Below are 6,573 nucleotides of genomic sequence, written 5' to 3'. Positions count from 1 at the left end.
AAGAATCTCATACCTTTTGGACAAGGTCAAGGGCTGAGGCTCCTCCACTCCTGAACTCCGGTTCCCCCTACCTGCCTCACTTACAGTCACATTCTGATGTCCCTGATCACTAACTGAATGTGAATTACTTAGTCTCCCAGATGTGACTGCCTCCTGAAACAAAGTGTCCAGGTAACCTTCCCCCTCCCGGATGCGGCGCAGTGTTTGAAGCTCAGATTCCAGATCATCAACTCTGATCCGGAGTTCTTCCAGCAACCAACACTAACTGAATGTGAATTACTTAGTCTCCCAGATGTGACTGCCTCCTGAAACAAAGTGTCCAGGTAACCCTCCCCCTCCCGGATGCGGCGCAGTGTTTGAAGCTCAGATTCCAGATCATCATCTCTGATCCGGAGTTCTTCCAGCAACCAACACTTGCTGCAGATGTGGTCACTGCCGTTCACAATGGGATGTGTGGAATAAACTACCAGAGGAAGTGCTCAATGCAGGCAAAGTTATAGCATTTGGATATGTACATGACTAAGAAAGGCTTGGAAGGAAGGTAAGTGGGAGTATTTTAGTTTGGGAACATTATTCCTAGCTCCTGACCTGCTCTATGACAAGTCCGGTTGAATTTCTATTCAATGCTAACCCCCAAGATGTTGATAGTGGAGGATTCAGTGATGGTAACACCATTAAATGTCAAGAGGTGGTTAGACTGTCTCTTACTGGTGTTTGTGTGGCATGAATGTTATTTGCCATTTGTCAGTCCCTAAGCTTGGATATTGTCCAGATCTTGTTGCACTTGAACATAGACTGCTTCAGCATCTAAGGAATTGTGAATGGTGCTGAACATTGTGCAATAATTAGCAAACATCGCCACTTCTGACCTTATGATTGAATGAAGTTTATTGATGAAGCAGCTCAATATGTTCAAGTATAAGCTCAACTATAATATGTTCTCTGGTTTATAGAAACATTGACAGGCATTACATCAAGATATCTACACAATACTCAGAAACGATTCCAGCAATTCCATTGATCTCACCAGATCCTCATTACCTTGCAAGAATTTCATCTGCCAGGGCTGGTAATAGATGTCTTTGTTTCTAGTCTATCTGCTCCATGAAATAAACCAAACTCATGGCAATGTCTCACAACAAAGGACTCATAACTTCGCTTGCTTACTGTAGCTTTCATTCACATCCTGTATTGCTGGTTATTGTCCATCTGCCATGGCATTGTTTGCAGAGAGGACAGCGAGAGTATTCTGGGCTCTGAGGAATCCAAAGAGGTGAAAATAACATCAATATCCTCTTTGTAGATGATATGTTTGGCTGTGGAGAAAAGAGATGCAGGTTATCTTTACTTGGCAGAATAACTGTGTGCAGAGTGGTTCAATAATACTTAGCATAATCCAGCCAGATCTGAATTAGTTGTGCATCAGATATGCTTATTTGCTTTGGCAAAACAGAAAGATTTGAGGTAAGTTTATTGGAGCTTTCTAGATTATGGACACAACTTGGTCAAGGAAATTTGTTCACTTTGGTGAAGCAGCAGGTTAGGAGTAAGAAAAGTTGGGAAATTTTTACTTCAAAAATACCCACTTGGAATAAGTTGACATTGGAGACTACAAGTGGATTTAAGAAACAAATTGTAGTTTTCTACAGAGAGAAACAATTAAGAGACATGATTTGAAGCACATAAGAATGTAAGGAAAATGATTAAGCTATTTGGTCTCTTGAGTTTGTTCAACCATAAGATCATAGCAGATTTGACTTCATTTCACTTTCCTGTGTTCTGCTATGCCTCATAACTCTGAACTCTGTTGTAAATCATAAATCTGTTTCTCTCAGCCTTAAATATATGCAATGATCCAGCTTCCCTTGCTCTTTGGGGAGAGGATTCCAAGGATTAATGACCCTCAAAGAAACTATCCTCCTCATCCCTGTCTAAAGTAGGAGACTCTTTATTTTTCAACATTGCTCACTAGTTCTCGTTCCCCCCCCCCCCCCCAGGAGGGCAAACATCCTCTCAGCATCTACTCTGTCAAGACCTCTCAGAATTTTATAAAGGTTAAATAAGAGAACAACCCTCATTTGTCTGAACTCTAGTGCATAAATGACAATCCCCTTCATCTCAGTAATCAATCTTCTCTGAACTACAATGTATATAAAAAATGAGCTGCATCTATTAAAAAGGATGGGTGTTATTGGGCAAAGGGACCAACTCTTTCTAAAAACTCACATACTATAAATAATGTATTGAAATCACCAACATACAGAATGGAAGGTTATATGGCCAAGAATTCCATCGAATTATAAACTGAATTGCACTGTGGGATCCAAAATTGGATATGTTAATGAAGTGCTCATCAATCCACAATGGGGCCCTCAGACACACTGATATTTGTCATCATAAAAAGGTTTTACAGTCACTTCACTTCTTTTACCCATTGTAAATTCAATTCTCTGCCACTGGTTGTGGGTTCTTAGACACCATTATATATGTAAACTTTTTATTAACCACCAACTATGGGACCAGGAATGTGCTAATTGATCAACTATTCCAGATAATCAAAAGGTCACATAAACAATGTAAAAACACATACTTAAGTAATAGAAATATAAAAAAGGGGATATACACATCACTGTGAAACTTTATTTGCAGCATAAATCACTTAAATAATAATGCAACTTTGCCTTAATTAAAACTTAGCGGCAGAGAACCACCTCACTCACATCCTAAACTGACTACTCAGACATTCAAGTATTTGCGAAGAAATAGACTCAAAATGTAATCAACGGTTGATATTTCTTGATGCAACTCGATTGCACAACAAGTATATTTGAGATCAATAAATTTTTAAAAAACATTGTAATAATTGGGCAGAATAATACAGTAAACTTCCCGGTATCTGAGATGATAATGTTTGCTGATTTATTAGGAATACCAGTTCATAAGGTGCCACATAAAACATTTGCTGTATATATTTCCCTACCTATTCTTATTTAAATGCAGGAATTTTAACATCTGAATTCTCAGCAGAAGAATATAAAATATTTTTCTTGCTGTTTTAAAGGATGCTTTAAACAAACTTTTCCCCCATTAACATAGCAGAGGGTGGAATATTGACAAAAGTGCATGAAACATTTGTGTGAAAAACTATTGACACACAATCTTAGCCATCATTTAAGAATAACTCTTTATTGATTAACATGTCTTTGGTGTGTTTTTGTGAATCCCTAGGGCCAGTGGAAGGTAACTTGCCCCTTTACCCTCCCATATATGACTCTATGACTCTCACCATAGTTTAACATGACAAAAGTACAAAACAAGGAACAGAATTTTTTTTTTTAAAAACGTCTTTTTTGCTTCTCTGGGAAAATGATTTAAATGCTTAAGCTAATCTTTTCTGTATTATTTTGTTACAAATAATCACCGCGGGAGTAATGGAAAAAAATTGTTGGAACATTAAAGCCTGACTTGAACCAATAAAATTGCCTCAGTTTTTGCCAGAGAGGATACAAAGAGATTTACAGACTTTGGGCAGAACCACCCCCACCCCCGCAAGTGTGGCGAGAGAATGGTGAGTGGGAGGCCGAAGTAGGCTGAGATTGAAAAAAAATCAGTTCTCGACATCGAGAAAATGTTGCTTGATTTTTCCCCTTGAGCCTTATTTGTGAGTTCAGAATTTTAGTCTAGAGTGGTGATGAGTGGCATATTTGCATCTCATTAGTACTCCAACTGACCCGACTAACATTACTGTTCCAATGTTTCTCTCCTCCAGTGAGAATCCAGATGGTGCAAAAATTGAAACAATCATGCCTCCATTGATGCAGTGGTGCTACCAATTGCCTTTAATTTGCATATTTTCAACCTTTGCACCTTGGCTTATTTTTTAGCACAGACGAGGAGACAGGCAGTTCAATGCCATAAGACCATAAGATGTAGAAGCTGAAGCAGGTCATTTGTGCCAATGAGTCTGTTTTGCCATTCAGTGAGATCATGACTGAACTCTACTTTCCTGCCTTTTCCCCATATCCCTGATTCCCCTACTGATTAAATATCTTTATATCTCAGCCTTGAATACACTTAATGACCCAGCCTCGACAGCCTCCTGCAATTTCACAGATTCACTACCCTCTGACAGAGGAAATTCCTCCTTAAGTGTGCAATCCCTTATTTTGAGATGATGCCCACTGGTCCTAGATTCTCACACATGGACGAACAACCTCTCAGCATCCAGCCTGTCGGGTCCCTTAAGAACTTTACGCATTTTAATAAAGTTGCCTCTTATTCTTCAAAATGCAATGAGTTAAAGTAAAAATTACCCAACCCCTTCTCATAACCCCTCCTTGTGCTAGAATCAACCTCGTGGACTGCGTCCAATATCAGTATTCCTTTCTTTAAATCAGTTAAACATAACTGTTCGCTAGTATCTTGTATAGTTTTAGCAAGACACAGGGGGGGAACTAAACAGTAAATGTTTCAGCTAAACAAGAGTTGGACATGTGGCTGTATGGCCCTGTGTCCGAGAATGCAGAGTTCAAATTATGGCCAAAAGCAAATTGCTCTGTGAGCACTGACAGCCTCCTTGACATGTAAACTCGATAGGGCTTTTGCTAATGAAGGGCGTGAGGATCATTAGATCGGTCATGACCTCACCTGGAAGGACTCAACTGCCTCTCTTCCAACCTAGTTTACTGCATCAGGTGCTCCCGATGTGGTAGTCTCTTCACAAGGGAGACCAAATATAAACTTAGGGAGCAGTTCGCCGAGCATCTCAGCCAGGCCCTTGGGGGCCGACCGAACCTCTCAGTCACCGCCCATTTTCATTCCCATTCCCACTCCCTTTCTGACATGACCATCCTTGGCCTCTTCCATTGCCAAACCACAAATTGGAGGACCAGCACCTCATCTTCCATCTGGGCAGACTACAGCCCAGAGGAGTCACCCTTATATTCTCCAATTTCAAATAACCTCCCTTCCCATCCCCCAACTCCCTTTCCAGCCCCTCCACCTCCCTCCAGCCACCTACTGGATTCATTCCTCCCATTGACCAACCAGGTTGTACCCTCTGTCTGTCTTCACCTATTCCCATGTCACCACCCTGTCCCTGCAGCTCCCCTTACCCCCACCCTCAGTCTTGAAGAAGGTTACACCCAAAACTTCTCCACCTCCTGATGCTGCCTGGTTTGCTGTGTTCTTCCAGCCTCCTGCATGTCTACCTTGAATTCCAGATTCTGCAGTTTTATTTTTGTCTCTGACTTTCAATGATAGCAGCTCATTTTAAAGAGCAACTGGTTATCTATGTGACATCTTCTAATGTATCTAAGATTAATGCAGATAAATGCGAGGTGTTGCATTTTGGGAAAGCAAATCTTAGTAGGACTTATACACTTAATGGTAATGTCCAAGGGAGTGTTGCTGAACAAAGAGACCTTGGAGTGCAGATTCATAGCTCCTTGAAAGTGGAGTTGCAGATGGATAGGATAGTGAAGAAGGCGTTTGGTATGCGTTCCTTTATTGGTCAGAGTATTGAGTACAGGCGTTGGGAGGTCATGTTACAAAATTATGAGGGGCATGGATAGGATAAATAGACAAAGTCTTTTCCCTGGGGTCAGGAAATTCAGAACTAGATGGCATAGGTTTAGGGTGAGAGGAGAAAGACATAAAAGAGACCTAAGTGGCAACTTTTTCATGCAGAGGGTGGTACGTGTGTGGAATGAGCTGCCAGAGGATGTGGTGGAGGCTGGTACAATTGCAACATTTAAAAGGCATTTAGATGGGTATATGAATAGGAAGGGTTTGGAGGGATATGGGCCGGGTGCTGGCAGGTGGGACTAGATTGGGTTGGGATATCTGGTCAGCATGGACGGGTTGGACTGAAGGGTCTGTTTCCGTGCTATATATCTCTATGACTATGACTCTATGTCACCGATGCCATTTTTGCCAAAGGTGCAAATTAAATAGCTAAGGTATTAGGATTCTTTGTCAGAGGGCAGTGAATCTATAAAATTATGTGAAGCTGAGTCATTATTATATTCAAGGGTGAGGTAGACAGATTGTTGTACAGAAAGGTAATCCAGGCTTATAGGGAAAAGGCAGGAAAGTAGAGGCGAGGATTATAGATTGGCCTTGATTTCATTGAATGGCAGAACAGATTTGATGGGCTGAATGGCATACCTCTGCTCCCATACCTATGGTCTTAATCCCAGAGTGGCAAGGTGAGGAGCTGAGTAGCCATTACATGTTTGAGCACAGGCCCTCCTTCCCAGAAGTTAATTTGGATAGAGGTGGAAAGGCAATAGGAAGTGGGTCAAGCTGCCAAATTAAATGCTGCCTCAAAATGCACCAAGAAAGGGAAAGTAATTGATAAACTAATCAAACCAAGAGCATTAAATCAGAATTAAACCAAAAGAACTGCAGGTGCTGTAAATCAGAGGCAAAAATAGAAATTGTTGGAAGATTTCAGCAGGTCTGGCAACATCTGTGGAAAGCAATCAGAGTTAACGTTTCGGGTTGAGTGACCCTTCCTCAGAACTGATAGTAGCTAGGAAATTTGTGTGTGTGTGTGTGTGTGTTGGGGTG

Source organism: Chiloscyllium plagiosum, chromosome 3, assembly GCF_004010195.1.
Source record: "Chiloscyllium plagiosum isolate BGI_BamShark_2017 chromosome 3, ASM401019v2, whole genome shotgun sequence".
Taxonomy (NCBI): Eukaryota; Metazoa; Chordata; class Chondrichthyes; order Orectolobiformes; family Hemiscylliidae; genus Chiloscyllium; species Chiloscyllium plagiosum.
This window is presented reverse-complemented; position numbering follows the sequence as displayed.